Raw genomic sequence first — 19,832 nt, 5'->3', positions numbered from 1 at the left:
ATAAAATATTCACTTACCATTTGCTTAAGGTTCTAGTTTGTGAAGTCTATGCTTTAAAAACTTGTACACTGGAAATTTCATGCTCTAAACTGAATTTATACCCCAAAGAGTCTCCCTGCAAAGGCTCCCTAGAAGACATGAAGGAAAAGGTTCCCTTTCCCATCTAAAATCTGCTTTGACTTGGAGAATCGGAAAAGCATACTTTCTTACTTTGGTTTCATAAAGCCATTCCATTAGACAGGGAGCTATGGAGGGGGTGCCTCTAAAGAACAGTAAAAGAATAAATGCAGAAGGGATACCTTCTCTTATTCCATCCCTGCCAGTGATAGAGTAAGGAAAACAATCTACTTAGAGTGACAGATTTGGGGGTGAATTTTATCTTAAACACTTACCAGTTGTGCAATGCGGGGAAAAAAATTTAACCTCTCTGAACTTCAGGTTCTATATCAGTCAGCTATTCCTATAATGCTTTGTAACAAAACTCAGTTACAACAGTGGGTATTTATTCTCGTGTTCATAGCTTGTAGGTCCACGGTAGATTGACCAGGCTCAGCTGAGTGGTCCTACTTCAAGTTGTGAGCTGGACTTGCCTCCTCACTGTATCTTAGAATTTCCCTACTTGGATTAATTCTGAGGCCTAGGCTGAAGGCACAGAAACTATTTGGGATAAAGCTCTTCACATAATATTGGGAAATGTGCAAGAAAGCGTGCCCAACACCGCCAACTTGATTCATGCCTTTGCTTGCCTCATAGCCACCAAACATGCCATTGGCCAAAGCAAGACACATGACCAACCCAGACACCAATAAGGATAAGAAAATAGACAAGTGGTTAAGTATTTGACAAATAATTGAAACAACCATGGTTTCCTTTTACATAAAATAGGAATGATGAAAACTAATTTTAGGAGATATGAGGATAGAATGAAGTAACATACATCAACAGGTTTGTAAAGTAGGAAGAATTATTTGAAAACAAAATATTGCAATTATTTTTCTAGAGAGAGGCATTGCTACTCTGCAGAATCTGTTTCTGCCTTGGGAGGCATTGATATTTCCCAAAGCAACAGACCAGCTAGTGTCTATGGGATGATGGCTGCTGAGCCCTTTAAAGTAACCGGTGAAAATGCCATTTACAGATAACAGGCTATGTCTGCCAGACTTGGCATTTTGATAGTTATTTTAATGTCTCAGGGCAATTAAATGCTGGCAGTAAATATTCGCACATTGCAGGGAACTGGATAGGTGATTGAAATGTAAAATTAGCGTTAGATGAGGCTGCAGGGAGTTGAATCTGACAATGAGCCTAGGTGTGCTGATGGAGTCCTTGGAGTAGCTGGAGGATGAAGACAAAAATCAAATAAATTAAATAATGTCTTAGTGGGAAGATAGAGTAAGTTGGAACCATTCACTGCTTCCTCCATGAAACAAGTGGCCATCACAAAGTTCTCTGTTGGCTCCTCTGGCCTTTTCTCACTCCCTGTCAATATTTTTCTGGAAGATGAAACTGAGATATTAACAAGTGAAGGAAATTGAATTCTGAAGCTTGCAAGGAAAACAGGTCTTTCCCCGACGAGACGGGGAGAACCCTTTTGATGGGAAGAGAGGATGGTGACTATAGATCCTTCCACTATAATGATCTGAGCTTCAGGCTAGCCGGGGTGTTACCCCGCCTCCCTGTTCTCAGACCCTACCTTATACCCACAGATTCTTCACGCATCTGCAACCAAAGCACAACTGAATTTGGATCTGAGTCTGAGCTCCAGTTTGAGATTCATGTTTAGACAGTAAGTGTCCTAGGGCAAGTTCATGAATTCCCAGATGTTTATGCACAGAGTTGAAGGCTAATACTAATCCCACAGGTTACTCAGTGCACCTGGGGCTACTCTGTGCCTGTAATAAATGGTCCAGGAAGCTCAATGGAAGGTAGAACCATTTGGAGCAGAGTCATGCCTGGGCCTTGTGGGGGCATCAGAATCCAAGGACACCCTTGCTAGTAGCTCCTCACCAACTCTGGAGGTCAACAGTGTTGTGACTTGTGTCGTGGCCTGCATGTCACCACAAAGCCCAGCCAGAACAGACCTCATGAAGATGCAGCCCAGCATCTTGCCAGCTGGGTGTTCTAGGTTGTGCGGCACTATTTTTATGGCTGTCTGCTTATGTTATTGTTACATTGTTCATTATTACATCTCCCAAAGCTCTTGAGCAAAGGGCAAAGAGGAGCATTTAAAAAATTACAAACCTCATACTTTAGGCAACATAAAGAAAGAGGAGACGGGAAAACAAACCCTGACGATATTTTAGCAATACTTACAACATATTTGCAGGAATTAATTTGGGATTTTGGCCTCAGAGTGCCTTAGTGTGTCTCTCTCTGTTCCTGCTGCTGCTTCCTCCTAGTACCGTATTCTGTCTCGTCTTGCAAAGAGGCTCTCTCATCCCCACAGTCCCCTGTCTGAGCCACATCCAGAGCTAAGTCGTGAATCCACTGCTGCAGAAAAATGAATTCAAGTTTCTTACTAAATTTTCTGCTAAGCAGCATCCTCTTCCTTGGCCCAACATTTTTCTGACCTTCTCCCTTTCCCATTATTTCTGGATATAGTTACAAAAATAGAAATTAATGCTTGTGAGGGCTACTGTGAGCCAGTCATTAGCCTCAGCGCTTCATGTCCTTTTCCCTGTTCTTCTTCACTGACATGGTACAAGGTCATCACATTTTAAATTCAAGGAAGCGGAGGCCTAGCGTATATACTGAATAGCTTTAAATATTTGCTCTGTTTCATTTTTTAAATTTGTAAAGATTCCAACAATGAAGATGGTGGATTCTTTAACTTTACTTATTATTTTCTCTCCAGTCTATCTTATCTATTCCTATTTCCATGTCCTTTTATTCAGTGTTCTTATTTCTATCCCTTTGGCCTGTTTTTCACTGGTCTCTTTTGATTCCAACTTCATTTCTGTGATGGTTTTGATCTGCTTCGTTTCATTTCGTTCTTTCTTGAACCCTGCCAGATCACCTCTCATTTCCTCCCTTTGCCTCAACATCTCTGGATTCTAACATTGATTCTTTGTGATCTTCCCAAAGAGACACGATTGCCTAGATAAAGTTTGTAATATACTTTTTCAGTTCATGGAGAAGTGTTGAACGAATATACCTGTACCATGGCTAGAACATTTTCTTGGGAAGTTTGGGTTCTTGTATTTTTCTATTGTAGAAGCTCTCTTCTGGGTTAGCAACACTCCTTTTTATTGCTCTTTAATTATTTGGAGGGAAAAACCTTCCAGATAACACCCCAAAATTCTCTTCTCGGCTGCTGCAGAGATGGATGTCCTCTTCACAGTATGGTGGGGGGAGGTAGAAGGAAGAGGGGGGGAGTTTTTGCTACTAGTCCTGCTCACCTCAGTTCTGTCACTGGTTGTCGCAAATGCAGAATGCTCCACAGGCTGAGTCCTTTACCTTTATGAAAGATGATTTTGTTGGACGTTCTGACTTCTGTCTTTTGTTGGCCAGATCACCGCCCTCTGATTTCCTTCTTTCTCCTGAGAGGTTTTTTTGGCACAGTTTGGTTTTTTTGGGCAACCCCTGGACTTGTTTGGAGTCTACAGATTATGCATGCTTGATGTGTAGTTTTGCTGAAGATTAGTTTTGTATTTTTTCCCTTCCCTCTGTAAGATGTCCAGGGGGAGAAGAGAAAAACTACTGACTCATACGACCATATTTATACAGAAAGTGATGGATGCTTAGAAAATAATATTTCCAATACCTTGATCATTCCTGGATCACAATGGCTTTAGTGTGAAAGGTTTGCATTCATGGTTCTTTTGTTAAAGATGAGTGTGGAATAAGAAATCAGTAATAAGTGATATTTCTGTACCCTGTCTTGACTAGGGTCTCTGCAGTTTGGCTCAAATCTAGCAATCATCACTGGTATTCCCTCGACCTAAGGGAAACTAATGCACTTGGCATCTCTCCAATCTCTTTTCTCATTGTTGAAACAGAGAAATTGGGATGATTGTGAGGGCGATTGATCATTTAAAGTTCCAACCTCAAATGAATAGGCTGCTCTATTCTATGTAAGATTTGTTTGTTTTTATCTGAACTCACTTGTTTTTAAGAAAGGGGGACATCCACACAAGTCCCCACTGTGACAACCCCTGACTTTAAGGATTGTTTTTCTCCCTCTTCCTCCTCTCTATTCTTGATCTTCTTCTCATATTGTCTGAAGGAGGGTCGGCATTCATTATTGATCAAGTGCAGCAGAATACTTGGGGCTTAGAGTTTTTTGTCTGCACTTGGGGCATGGTTGCCAATCCTGGGACAATAGAAAAGTCCAACTCTGTTTTTTACAATGCTTATGGAATATTATGTGCTATTATGGGCTGGAGTTCAAATACATATCAGTCAGGGTCCCTGCACTGAAGGAACAACTAGTTTTGTTAGAAATATAAGAAAAGCTAAAAATGTTGTAGCACAAGGGCAAGGACGATTGAGCCCATTGTAAAAGTCACAGTTTGCTATGAGGTTTTGGAAAAAGAATTCTGATCGTTGAAACCATGGAGAAGACAAGATTTGATTTGGGAGATGAAATGAATAGGCCATCCCTCATGAACCATTTTTTCTTAGGGTCATAGAATGCTTGGGTTAGAAAGGCCCTTTTAGATTATTTATTTATTCTTAATCATTTGGAAAACCAGAAGACAAGCTCAGAAAAAAAAATTTCTCTTTCAGGATTGTACAGTTAGTATTTGAGCCAAGATTTACTAGGATCTTGACTGGGCTCCTTCTTTTATACAATGTTGCAACACATCCCAGTTCCAAGACCACATCAAAGCCAAGTACTGGCCATCCTGATGTGGCCCAGCCGTCCAGGTCAGATGAGGGCCAGGAAATGAGGTCTATGTGTGTGCTTGAATTTTATGTAAACTTAAGGGTTTTTGGTGACTTGCCAGAAATAATCAATCACAACTCAGTACCTCCCTCTGCAGGTTCTTTAAAAGTCCAAGGATAAATATGTTTAGTCCCAATCTCCATGTTGACTATACATTCCTTTCCTTTCCTACATTTTCTACCAACCAGCCCAATATGCTTTGGGCCATTGATTTTTTCCTCTTCTCTAATGTTTTAATTATATTTATATATAAACACTGATGACAAGTAGCAAAAATGTTAAGATAGTACTTCCACAATGTTATTACTTAACCTTTGCAGCGCACTTTTGTTTATAGAACACTTACGTGCTATTTAACTCTCTTCACCAGCCTTCTTGGCAGGGGGCCAGGCTGTTTCCTTCTAGGCCTTACATACCAGGCTTCGATGAATAATGATCCTGTGGGACTAGAAGGGACTCTAAGAGATCACGGAAGTGTCTGCCCTGCTCCCAGAAAAGCCTGCACTGACACTATCCTGATCTCCCTCCCCCAGCTTCTCATCTTCATTTCTCCCTTCATATCATCTTCTCCTAGGTTCCCTAGGAGCTCTAGTGCCGACTGCTGCCTGTAATCTCTTCTTGTCAGGGAGAAATTCGAGGTATGAATTCCTTGTGTTTTAATTTGGGCTTCTCAAATCCACCCATTGGAAGCCAGCAGCTCCAAATGGTCATGTTATGAGTTAGGTGGAAAATCACTATGACCTCAGTTCAACAAAGCTCTTAGGAACTGCTTTGTACAAATTCACTTTGTGGTGTTTTAGGTACAGAATGTCATAGACGAGAAATGGAAAAGAGAGGGGAACTTACATTTCTGGCCTACCAATTATGGGTCATTCATTTTCTAGGCATTTTATATACTCGATTTCCTTCAGTCAGCGTGGTAGCCAACCAAGATAGATACTTTTATCCCTATTTTTTAGAGGTGAAAAAACTCAGGTTGAAAGATATTCAGTAACTCACCCCAGGTCTTCAGGGATAAGCTTCCATTTACAGCAGGATTGGGTTGACTCCCAAGTTAGGCCTCTTTGCATTTTAACATTCCCAGGGATTTTGAAAGCACCTTGGGATTGAAAGTTACAGAGAACGTTTTGTTGTTGCCTTCCCAGTATTCAGTTCCCCTTAACTGGAAGTTGTGCCTGAGTTTTCCCTTGGAGGATCAAACTGCCTCTGCTTTCAGTCTACATGGGGTGCCTTGGGCTACTTCCCCACCCTACCCCATCCCCGAGATAAAAATGCGGGCACATGTCTGAGGGATGGCCAGTCACAGCAACTTGTCTTCCTGACCATGGAGACTTGGTCAGAGATGAATAGATGAGCTACCCTAGCTGATGAGAGCCTGTGGTTGATAGAAGAATGGTCTTCCCAAAATGTCTACATCCCAATTCCCAAAGCTTGTGACTATTACCTTGTGTGGAAAAAGGGACTTTGCATGTTTGGTTAAATTAAGGATATTACCATAAGGAGATTATTTTTGACTAACTGGGTGGGCCCAATGCAATTATGAGAGTCTTCATGAGAGGGAAGCAAGGAAAGTTTGGGTCAGAGTGTATGAATCTGGTTGTCCAGACACACACACACATGCTATATACATACAGAAACAAATTTATATATTACATGTGGGAAAACATATAGACTACATGTATAAACTATATAGAGAGAAGCAAATGTATGTAAGCCATATATAAACAACTATAGATAAATTATATATGTAGAGAGAAACAAATAAATATAAACCATATATACAAAAATGTGTAAATGATATTTCGGGAGAAATAACTATGTATAGACAATCTTTAGGGAGAGAAAAAATATATATGAAGTATACATAAAGTAAAAAAGATGTATCATAGTTGGCTCCTATGATTATGAAGGCTGAGATCTGCAGTGGGCAAGCTGGAGACCCAGGCGAGCTGCCGGTGATGCAGTTGCAGTTCTGGTGTGAAGTCGGAACTAGGAGGGCCAGCAGCGTAGGTCCTAAATTTGTGGGCTCAAGATTGAAGAAAAGCCAAGGTCTGAAAGATGTTTTAAGTATCAAAAGCAATTAAAATGTTATAACTTCTGAAAAATTATATGCATATATTTTAATAAAGTAAATTGCATTGAACATGTAGTTAGTCCTGATATAGCTTTTCATGAAATGTATGATTTTTTTCCCCCAATGAATCAGACTTTGTATATACATCAGGTAACTGAAAGAGCAGCTCATTTGCTGAGTTTGGTGTTCATGCAACACACTACAAAATCAACCGAAAATAGAAACTTTTGGTTAAAATAACAAGATTTAGACAAGAATACAAGCTAGTATTTTTCTTGGTTGGAATCCTTGGGAACCCTGAATACTCCCACATAAATATACCATTGTCAGATTTTCTATGTAAATGCTTATTTATCTTCTTTTGAGATGCCTTTTGTGTGGAATATGGTTTTCAAAAGCACTGAAAACTCTCCTATAATTTTTTAGTAACCTTCTCCGATGGGGCTGGGAAATGTCCTTTTTGCTAACCAGTGGGAGGAAATAACTGATTTCACCTTTTAAAATATGAACATTGGGTTTTCCTAATGAAAAACAAACTGCATAAGATTCAGGGTCATATTTCTAGTGCTGTTGTCATTTGTGGGCTCAAAAAGAACTTATGAAAGGCCTACAGTGTGCCAGGCCCCACACTAAAAGCTGGGGTGGACATTTAAATGAAAAATGTGAAGAAGATATTGCCTTTACTCTCATACAGTTAAGTATAGGAGACAGATGAGGAAGTCGACAAGCACAGTAGAGTGTGATGAACACCTCACTGGTTCTACTGAGAAGCACAGGAACACAGGGTTAGGTATCCTGGTAAGCGGGGTGAGGGGAAGCAACTCTGCTAGAGGAACATGTTGCAGACTGTGAGCTCTGAAGGAAAAGGAGTCAGAGCCCTGTGGTGAAAGGGGGTGGTAACATCAGAAAGAGGCAATTGCATGTGCACGTATATGAGAATGGGACCTTCACTGAGGTCACTGCTTCCTTTTGCTTTCCTGCCCTTGTCTTCTCTTTATCAGTTTTTAAACTAGGCATTCATTTCCCCTTCTCACTACGCTGACCACACAGCATCGTCTGTACAGACAGCTGGTAAAGCAGAGAGAATAGAAAAGACTGTCAAGGTTATGTACTTGAGCCATTGTATACATCAAGCCTGGGTTTTAAATTGTCCCTAAGTATCCTGGCCCTCCTAACAGTGAAGCTGGGAGCCAACACAACTTGCCGGGTGCGATCAGATGCACAGGCTACAATGAGCTCTTCCTGGCGAGGAGGCTCAAGAAGGCCTCCCAGAGAGAGCAGTTCAGGGAAAGGAAGGAAGTCTTCTCTTCTCTGGAGCTCCACCCCCAGCATTGGAGAATTGCATCCAATGTCCTTTAGCTCAAAGGTCAGTGTCAACGTCATCACTTAGTGAGGGGCAACTGAAAGCGAAACTTGGGATTCTTTTTTGGCTTCTCCTCCAGGACAGCCAGAGAGGAAATCTTGCGGGAAGCCAGAGAGGGCCTTCCAACACTGCTGTGAGGTAGAGGGGGTGCAAAGCAAAATGCTAAGGAACGGCTCACACCTGGGCTGATTTTTGTTTTTCAGCATGAAAGCTTTCTCATGTTTTAAATTCCAAGGGAGACTAGAGGCCAGGTGCAGGCTATGGTGGGAGGTCAAATCACAGAGCTTCCTCAACACTGAGCGAAGCTGTTGTGAGGACCAGACAAATTCCCTGGCGTCCTGAAGGGGCAGGAAGAAACATTCCTCTGGCGCTGTAAACAAAACATCCGGGCACTGGCCTTTCACAGTCACTCCTATTCCCTAAGAAGGCACATGCTCCTTTCTGAAAGGGAGGCGCCCTCTATCTTTGCACCAGTAAATTTGGGTGCTCCTCTCTTTCCTGCTTGTGTAAGTCTGTACATGTGCTCAGGATATGAGGTTCTCTGAACACTTTCTTGAATCCTGGTTTTGCTCCCTTCATTTGGCTGCATGATCTTGTGAGTTCCTCTTTTTTTGTGTGTGATGTATTTTCTTCATCTGTAAATCAAGGGGAATAATACCAATGTCTCAAGGAGTTTAAAATTAAATGAGAAAATCCTTGTAAAGTGGTTGCCTCCACTTTATGTGGATTATGTGGCAGAGGTGCTCAGTGGCCATCTACAGTAATTGATGGAACATGATTATCCATTAGGGAGTACATTTTTCAGCTCCTTTGCACCAGGAGAGAATGATATGGTCAGCTCTGGCTAATAGTAAGTGATGTGTCCATCCTTCATCCTACGTGGTTGAATGTACCTGTGTGTCCTCCCCCCACTTTCTTCACTTCACCTTTGACCGTCATGCCAAGGAAACTTGGAGCCTCAAGGTAGGAGCAATGTGGCTTTGAGGTAATCCTCACGTGATAGTTACTCCAAAAAGCTTCATTTGCAGTTGACTTTTCAGAAGTGAGAAGGGAAAAAAAACTCCCTTTGCTTTAAAACACTGAGAGTTTCAGGTTATTTGTCATAAAGTAAACATACCTTGATGAACAGGAATTATTATTCCACGGGTGAGTCACTAATCTATTATTAGTGATGTTACTAACACCATTTCTCATTTTTCTTTACACACCATAACGACCACAGTAAGTGATAGGTTTTAAATAAGTTAGTGTTAAAAAGAGTTATCAGGATGTTTTACACTAAGTAAGCAGAAAGATGTCTTAAGAAAACTGTACATTTTATGAGGAAAAAATCATGTTTATCTTTTTTTTACCATTCTATTAGAGCCTAGTATAGTGTAGGTGCTTAATAAGTAATTATTAATTGAATGATATATTAGGTAGGATAGCTACTGAATAATAAGCATACCTAAAATTTCAGTAGCTGACCACATTAGAACTTTTAAACGTTTTATTTATTTATTTTTAGAGAGAGGAAGAGGGAAGGAGAGAGGGAGAAAAACATCCATGTGCAAGAGAAACATCAGTTGCCTCTCTTATGCCCCCAACTGGGGACCTGGCCAGCAACCCAGGCAAATGCCCTGACTGGGAATTGAACCTGTGACCTTTGGTCTACTAAGCCCTACCAGCCAAGGCAAAAGTTCAGCCAAGGCAGAACTTTTTTGTCTTGCTTTTTTTTTTCTTATATATCAGTTCAGTGGGGTTTTCTGGTGGGCCATGTACCTGGTGGGGATTCAGGGAAGCAGGATCCTTCCACATTCTGGTTCTAGTCCCTCATAGAGTCTTAGAGGTCTTTGCCACATTATTTCCACACATCAGGCCAAAGGAGATCATGAAGGATCATTAAAAAGGATTTTATCGCCCTGATCTGGAAGCGATGCATCTCACTTGTGCCCTGTTCCATTGTCCAGAACTCAGTCACACGGCCGCATTTCGCCTAAGAGGAGGTTGGAAGATGTGGTTTGGCTGTGTGTCCCAGAGAAGTGTGTGTGTGTGTGTGTGTGTGTGTATCCTCTTGCTGTTCTAACAAATTGTCACACACCTGGTAAATTAAAATACGCCTTTATTTATCTCCAGTTCTGAAGGTCAAAGTATTAAAAATTGTCATCATATCAGCTGCTGTTACTCTGACCCTACTGCTTTCTTCTTTTATTGACCCTTGTGATGACGTTTGGCCTACCCAGATAATCGAGGATAGTATTCTTGTCTCAAGACCCTTAACTTAATCACATCTTGAAATTTCATTTTTTCTACGTAAGGTCGCTTACTCACAGGTTTTAGAAATTAGGTTGTGGACATCTTGAACATCTTCAAGCTGTGCTGGGGGCTCATTCTTTGAGCCACAAAGTGAAGACAGTTTGTGGTGAATACATAGCAGCCTCCGCCACAGATCAACAAGCATTGCCCCTGGGCAGACCGGAAGATCATCCTCCACTTTTTCCCACCGATTACAGTTTTCTATCAAAGTGATTACGGTTTAAAGGACTACAGTTTGGAGAATTCACACACAGATAAAACAGGGATCTAATTTAAAAGAAATGGGACAATCGTGCAACTTCTAGAATTAAAAAGTAATGTGAAGGCTTGCTTTCTCTCTTTTTCTTTCTCCCCTCTCTCCCTTCTCTTCCTCCCTCCCTCCTCTTCCTCTCTTCCTTCCTTCCTTCCTTCCTTCCTTCCTTCCTTCCTTCCTTCCTTCCTTCCTTCCTTCCTTCCTTCCTTCCTTCCTTCCTTCCTTCCTTCCTTTTTCTTTCTTTCTTTCTTTCTTTCTTTCTTTCTTTCTTTCTTTCTTTCTTTCTTTCTTTCTTTCTTTCTTTCTTTCTTTCTTTCTTCCTTCCTTCCTTCCTTCCTTCCTTCCTTCCTTCCTTCCTTCTTTCTTTCTTTCTTTCTTCTTTCTTCTTTCTTTCTTTCTTTCTTTCTTTCTTTCTTTCTTTCTTTCTTTCTTCCTTCCTCCCTCCTTCCTCTCTCTCTCTCTCTCTCTTTTTCTTTCTTTCTTTCCTCTACAATGAGGCATTATCCAGTTGCTACAATGACCTTTGGCTGACTCTCTTGTCTAAAATAAATACCAGTATCTCTGCCTGTCAAATTTCTTTCAAGACTCAAGCCATGATTTATATGTAGTGCCTCAAGAACTTGGACCTGAAAAACTAAGTGTCCTCCAGTGAAAAGTCCCCAAAAGGGAAATTACGGTAGACACTATTTAATTTCACAAGTCATAATTTTAAAATATCTGCGTTTGCAAATTAGGAGGCTTTTGTAATACTGATTAAAATATCCTCATTAACTGTTGGCAGGCAAGTGCTATTCTTAATTTGAAGAAACAGCCTTAGAAGAAAAGTTTGGAAATATTAAGGGAGAATAGACTTTACTCTTCCCTCAAAATCCTTTCTGACTACATCAGCTTTCATACATAGAGTACTACATTGATTCCAATAATAGAAAAAAACCTCTAATTCTCTCCCAACTTTATAATATTAGGGATATTATAAAGAATTAATTATACTTTTATATATCTAATTTATATTTATTTAACAAAAAAATCACCTCTTTATTCCTTTTCCAAATGTTTGGTCAAATCTGAATGCAGTGGTTCTTTTCTATTTCCATAAGAATGCCATGATGGAGTACTCTTGGTGGAGGCTGTTAGTCACTGACAACAGAATCCACTATGGCCATTAATCAGACAGAGACATGAGATGGTATTTAGCATTAAACAGGTACTCAGGCTTAGATGTTACTCAGTGCAGAGCAAGGCAGCCTAATGGATCAAAACATACCAGGGAGTTCTCTTCTAGAAACCTCAATGCTGATACCACCTACCAGTCAGCAATGTGATGCCAAGGACTAGACCTTAGAATGGTCCTTATGGTGCACAACAGTCATATATCTGTTAGGCTAAAACTGGGTCTTTCTGATGTGGGCACTGCTTTTATTTTCTCCCTTGACCTTTAAGACATGAGGAATTATATCCTGTGGATTTCTACCTTCTCGACAGTTTTAAAATGTAATTTTTAGCTTGACAGATATAGCTTAGGAAAGCAAGCTAGAATCTGTGTTGAATAAAGCAATATACAGTATATATGCCATTAGTGTTGTTTCCCTCTTTTGGAGTAATTTTCCCCTAACAGTAAAGTATTTACTGAACATTTAAAGCCATGTATCTGGCATTGTATGCTGCCACATCCTCTTCCAACCATGTTGTCTGACAAGGTCTGGGCATGGAGGATTTGAGTTCAAGGAATTCGTCTTCCCAGAAGAGAATGTGGCATCCAAAATGGGTTAACAATTGGCTGTTTTATTTTAATTATTTTACTCTTGCTACTGAGTATGGACATTGTACTGTACTTACTTATTCCTGTGAAAATCACCAAAGAGGAGGGAACAGTTCAGGGGAAAACATTAGTATTCCCCACAAGACTGCCTGAAAGGATGGAAAAATCTCCACAGATTCCCCTCTCCCTTATACAGGGGAGTACAACAGCCAGGGTAATATAATTATTAACCATAAGGGAAAACATGTCAAGTTGTATAAATTACCCAGGTTTGAGCAACTTAAGGCGATCAGGACTGCCATGGTGTACCAGAAATAAGAAAAACAAGTTATATGTTTGTTTGGGTGATCAAAAAGTAGTAGAATAGTTAGACATTTATATTTCAGGTTTGTTGATTCACATAATTCCAATGAAGTTGTACAAAATAATTTCTTGATCAGAGAACAAAGTTACCTCTAATGAAATAGTCCCTGAATGTTTAGAAGTTGTTGAAGTAACAGCCCCTCCTATACCTTGAATAAGAATATATATCAGTTGGACAGGCAAAGAAATTTAAAAAAGGGCTGGTTAACTATTACAAACTAAACACGTAGAAAGAGTTACTAGAGAGTCAGTTTATAGTACACAGAGAAACATTTTAGACAGAAAAGGATAGATAGCTAAGTTAGACATCACAAAGGCCTTATAATAAATGTCCTATTACCTCTACTCAATCTAGTGTATCCTTTTGCCCAATGATAAATTCTGAGAAACTTTAATATACATTTAAGACATTCAAATTCTGTACATATAGCGACTTCTAATTGTCTGATTAATGGCTCTCCTGGTCAAAATAATCTTTGTTTATTATAACCGAATCTATGGGAACTTTCATGTTTTTCCTGGTTACCTTTGTATTGATTTTTTCTGCTTAACTGATCATGCTATACACCTACAAATGTTAGTCACTACCTAAAATGAAAATAAAAAACCTGCTAGTACTTACAATAAACGGAACAGAGCTTCACCTGCCTTCGAGTTGTGCAGTTGCCTGATTTCTGCACCGATGCCTACCCTCACCTGTGGGACCCCTTGACCCGCTGTGGCCGGACCGCGGTGCTATGCTTTTGCCAGGATGGAAGGTAAATACTAAACATTACATGGACCCTGGGTACCCTTGACCCCTGCCATATCCATAAGGATTCTGTGGCATCTCTGTGAAATGGTGACTTGCTACTGCCCCACACTGAAAGATTCTGTCTTCAGTGCAGTTCAGCATTGCATTTGTATCAGTTCTGCAATTCAGAAATCAGGAAGAATTTTGACTCCAGATACTATGGAATGTATATGTCATAGGGTGAGTGAGTGGATCAGCCCATGGCAACTCAGAAGAGTCTGGGTGTGTTCTTTTTCTTTCTGGTTCCTTATCATCAGTGAGGACATGCATCCTGTCAGGGAAAATGGAGGGAAAAATCACACCATTACACATTTATAAAACATTCATATATTTACAAAGCACTTCCTGAAGAGTCTTGGAGGGAGGCAGTTGCAAGGGAAGGCTTTGATTTCAAGTGGTAAATAGCTCTTTGAAGGGGAGAGAAAAAGCATAGAGACAATGTCGTAATGTTGCCAGTAGAAGAACAGTTTTGTGGTGTCTCAAAGCAAGTGTTCCAGGAGATCCATAAGGGAGGATAAGGTCTGGTGATAAAATTTATTGGTAGTGACAGATGAAAAATCAAAGGAGTTGCCCTGGGTTCCCAATGTCCCATCTCCATCCATTCCACCATGGAAAAAGCCCAATCTTTCCTTTATCAGGGCCAAAACAGAGGCCAGTGTTGAGTTTCTGTTTCATATTAACGCTTAGTCCCTCGAAGCCCACACATTCTGCTGCAAGTCCCTGGTGGCCTTGAGACCCACGTGGCTGCCACACAGAAAACATGTGAATGAACAGGGTGAGCCTGTGTTATTGGCAAGAGAGAGAAGGGCTTTGTTCCCTGGAAGGACCAGGTGTTTTTTCAAAATAACCAATCAATTTTCTAAGCTTTCACAGGCTGGTGATGGCTGCAGCCCCTAACAAATCTATTTCCTTCCCAAGCTAGACTGACAGGCCTCTATGGCAGCCACCTTAGTTCCTATTGCACATGCCTCGTAAAAGTGCTTTCCCTGAATAATTTTGACTTCAGTGCATTTGCTGACCTCCGTCTTCACTGTTTTATCCCTTTCCCCAGTGATCTGTAGGACACAGACAGGTGCGTCCCCAGAGAGTGTGAGAAGCTGTAACTTCCTGGTGAAGCAAGGAGGCTTTTGCTTCCCAGTTGATTATACTTAATAATGTCTGATTCCCTTTGCATCCTTCCTCTATTAATATCTAGCTAACTACCTATGCTAACAGCAAGTGCAGGTGTCAAATAAATGTGTAGCACTTAGAGTAAGCCAGTCAACATATTTAATTGACCAGAATAATTCCTTCCTGGATAGCTCTACATAAAAGAAAGATTGGCTGTATCTTGACCCTGAATTGAGCTACAGCTCTTGGCTAAGTGATGGGTCTTCATGGAGCTGACTACTTTGTTCCCTGGTGGATAGTTTTTAGTTGAGTTATAACAATGTCTATCCTTTGGACACCTGGTTATTCTCCTAGAAAAATGCTTGTAGTATTCCAGAAACCTCTCCAGTGGAAGCCATTTGTCCTCAAAAGGGCTGTACTAGTTCTACAAGATTTTCACAATTGCTTTGGAGTTCTTTTTTCTATAGAAAAGAAATGGATCGATCTTTGTCCTCTTGAAACTTTTAAAGTGATAAAAATTATATACAAGAAGAGCTCTGGACTGGAAGCTTCAAAGCTAAAAATAGAAAACTTCCTGCCAGTCACCAGTTTTCATTCTTCTCCTTCATCTGCAGATCCAACAAAGCTGAGAAGTCTCGAAGCATCCAGTCACCCAAATGCCGAGTGGCATTGCGAATAAAGGAGATGTGATTGCATGAAAAGTAGCTGTTGCCTTGAAAATTTGGGAAAAAAACCCATATTTCTCTAAAATTATCTATGGGCTACGTGCTCAGGTGTCTCTGCACATCACACTGTTTCAGGGTTTAATTTTCTTCCTGGATTTTCAAGTCTGGACACCTTGAAAAAAACTATTCCTCATATTTATTTAACTTTGACTTTCTCTTTTAGGAACCAAAACTTCTTGGCATTAAAATAACCGAAAAAGCATTCACACTCTCTCTGAGTTGTATCAAAATCATCTCACATTACCATGACAATGAGATTCTCTAAACCCACATCACAAACCCCTAGTCCCTGAAATAAATTTAGTCAACAACACACAATGTTAGTTTCTGACTCAAATGGAGAGTTTCTGACTAAAGCAGGAATTATACATTTTGGGTTATTTGGGAATTGTGAGATATTGAGACAAATTCCTCAGACAAAAACAGATGAAATTGCCAGCTTGCTTTAAAATGAAATCTCTATTCCAAAATAATAACTTGGGAATATGGTATGTGTGTTTGTGTTTAGGTTAAAAATTGATACTCAGGTGCTATTTTACACCAGCCATAAAACATTTAAAAAATATCTGTAATGTTCTGCACCTTTTCTATCTACAATGGCATTGGAATAATTTCTCAAGATGTAACAATGTTTTTATGCTGAAGGATACTGACTCTTTTTACATTTCTAATGTGATCTTGTCCATTAATCCAGGCTTTTAAGACTATATTTCAACTTCTAATTCTAGCATTTTGAATGTTAGAGCTGTACCAGCAGAGTAGAAGAGAAAGAATTGGCTTCAATTCTTTTCCTAAAGGCATAACTCCTGGTTTCCTAATTCTATAATGAGATTTTTTTTGAAAGTTTGAAAGGCACCATTATTTTCCTTTAGTGATCATATTTTATATCATATTTCAACTTCTATGCCTCAGATATTTGTCACCTCAATGTAGCTTTGTCAAGCCCTTATTGTGGCATGGCTCCCTTTTTATTCTGCACGTAATGAACAAGAGCATTGAGGGAAAACTGACACTTTTCATGAGCTTATCCTGGGGTAGGGATTCATTTACATTTTATCAATGGTATTCCATTATCACACTGGGTAAACCAAACTTCACAGTTGAGAACATTTAAAATTAATAATGCTGCTGTTTGAAAGAAAGCTAAATGGGACAAAACTGCTGTCTGTTGTCACAAGATCTCCTTTGATTTAATTTGCGTACTTCCAGTAAGATGCATAGAAGGTGATTTGTTTTAGAGGCTCCTAAGCATTTCCTGCAGGACATCATGTGCCCACTCATCTACATTTTTGCTTTCTTCTTCTGGAAATAGGGCACGAGAAACATATAGGATACTCTCCCATGGGAACGCACAGACATTTGCTCACCGTGTTCTATTCCCCCGCTGACTCCTGTTTTATCCTCATTCTCTTCTCAGATCTTTGCAGACTCAATGCCCCACCTTCTTCAAGGAGCCTCCTCCACCTACTCTTCCCACAACGAGTTCCCTGTGTTCTTGGTTTTTGTCACTTTAAGTTCAGGGACCATGTTTTTAAAATCTTACAGTCTTACAGTGCTAGGTGCATAGTAATTTTGTTTCCCTTTTGCATTTATTTAATCAATAATCCGTGTTTGCTGAGAGCCCTCTAAGTGTGAGGCATCACACTGAGTGCTATGAGGGCAAAAGGGAACAACACAGTCACTACGTTTTATTTAGTGTAATGACTGAACCTTCAAAAAGACTTGTTCCTTGGGCGGTACAGCAGCAGCTAGTGATTGACAATGTATTGTGTTTATTTCTAGCTTCCTCCAACCCCACGGAGGTTGTTTTTGCATTCCAGCTTCTCCTCATCCACCTGGAGTTGTACCTGCATGCCCACAGGCACAGGAAACCCCCAGGATTCTGGGACACAGCCAACAAGAGCCAGGATGCTCTGACACATCATTCTGATGGTCCCACAGGATCACAGTGGGGAAAGATACCCTGGATATGTCCAGAGAATTGGGATGCCTATGGAACCTGGCTTTTTATTTCTGTTTCCTTTACACTATTGGCCACATGGTGTGAGAAGCGCAGAGGCCAAAGCCCCCTTGGTCTCTCCCCATTTGGGGTCCTTACTCCTTTCCCCTACTTCCAGTATCTAAATGTCAGCTCTTGGGTGACAAAAGACAGAGGTTGACCATCTCTCCACTTTGGAAAAAGCAATTTAAAGGGATTTCTAAGAGGCTGGAGAACAATATTAGGCTTTGTCTTTTTTTTACACTATGACATTAGTTACCATTTATTTTTAGCATCATGTTAGGTATTTGCTGTGATCATCCCCTGTTTACCACACTGTGAAGAAAGAGATTCCTGTCCCATAGAGATGGCCAATCACAAGACATCCAACACTGGGCAGGAAGATTGACAGCCATTAGTCACATATACTCCTAGCCCAGGGCAGGAGAACGCTGCACATACTATTCAAGGTTTCACATGGGTTGCACTTAGGGACAGAAGGAAAAACCAGGGGCTGAGGGCAGGGGCCCCCTGACTCCCATGGGTGGAAGTGATTCACTTATTTGACTAATTCTGTGGCTGGCAGGAAACTGAAGCCCACTATTCAAGGATAAGCAAGGACTGTGCCTGGTCCTCATGATAAAGGAGGATTGTTTGGCTGGGAGCTCTTATCCACAGGGTCAGAATGTTCAGAGGAAGAAATGATCATGCGGGCCATTCATGCCCTTTCCAATTTCACTAGCTGTCACAGCAGTGCACAATACTGAACCTAAATCTGAGGTCCAGTATCTAAGCCTTATACTGTGCATTTGACACACAATATTTCATTTCTACTGCATAATAACCCCAGTAGTTAGTTATTATTACTTCTTACTTTATAGTCCCAAAACTCAAGTTCATAGAATTTAAATTACCCCAGGTGACTTCTCAGGTAATGGAAAATCCAGAATCCAAGGTCAGATCTGTCTCACTGTGTAACGGTGACATATGAGGTGACAGAGCTTGTGAGGGGTTCTTGGCAGATCATACCAGGTCGCACTTTAGATGGACAATGTGTTTTGTCACCAAGACGTGAATGAGGAAGTGAGGTGAAAATTCTCGATGTTCCTGCCACCTACTTAGTATCTTCTCGATGAGCTGCCACTTCACAGAATGGAAGCCCTGGGGTACAGTGAGTACTTCGGTCCTTAAACAAAGTGCTAATTGTTTTGCAAAACCTCGGCATATTCCATCCCCATGGATTATGTGTCCTTTGAGTTTTTGGGCAATCTTAGGGTAATAGTTTAGATAAAATGTAGATATATAACTTGGAATGATTGTAATCAACTTATATATGGTGATTTTGGAGAGGAGCTAAACATTTGCTGATATTTATGACTATAGTAATTTGCTTTGTGTGTGAGAATCAGATTAAACACACTAAAGTGACATTTCGTGTTGATGTTTTTACCCAAAGAATTTTACAAAGGAAGAACTTGGATTGTTTCTATGCATATCATATACATAGTATATATCCCCTTATAATACAGGGTGTCCTCCAGGCATAAAATGAAGTAACATTAATCTTTTCACCCCATCTATGTTGGGGACTATTCCATTAAAACAGTGCACAAAATTCTTGAACTCTTTTTTCATACCCTTAGCTTTAGATGAACTTTGTTTTAAAGATTTTATTTATTTATTTTAGAGAGAGGGGAAGGGAGGGAGAAAGAGAGGGAAAGAAACATCAGTGTGTGGTTGCCTCTTGTGCACCCCCTACTGGGAACCTGGCCCACAACATAGGCATGTGCCCTGACTGGTAATTGAACCAACCACTTTTTGGTTTGCAGGTCTGTACTCACTCACTCCACTGAGCCACACCAGCCAGACAGCTTTAGATGAACTTTTATGGTTATTTTTTATGGATTGTAATAGTCAGCTATTGTTGCCATAACACCTCCTAACAAGAAAGCTGAACATCTCAATAGTTTAAAAAAATGTTATGGACTGCCTTGCTGAGTGGTTCGGTTGGCTGGAACATCATCCCGTACACCAAAAGGTTGTGTGTTTGACTCTCAGTCAGGGCACACACCTACCTTGTGGGTGGGAGACTACCAATGTATGTTTTTCTCTCACATTGATGTTTCTCTCTTTCCCTTTGTCACTATCTCCCATCCTATCTCTCTAAAATTGGTAAACCTATCCTCAAGTGAGGGTTAAAAATGTTATGGACTTGTGTACAAAAAAAGGTT

Source organism: Artibeus jamaicensis, unplaced genomic scaffold (assembly GCF_021234435.1).
Source record: "Artibeus jamaicensis isolate MK-2021 breed Jamaican fruit bat unplaced genomic scaffold, CSHL_Jam_final contig_519, whole genome shotgun sequence".
NCBI lineage: Eukaryota > Metazoa > Chordata > Mammalia > Chiroptera > Phyllostomidae > Artibeus > Artibeus jamaicensis.
This window is presented reverse-complemented; position numbering follows the sequence as displayed.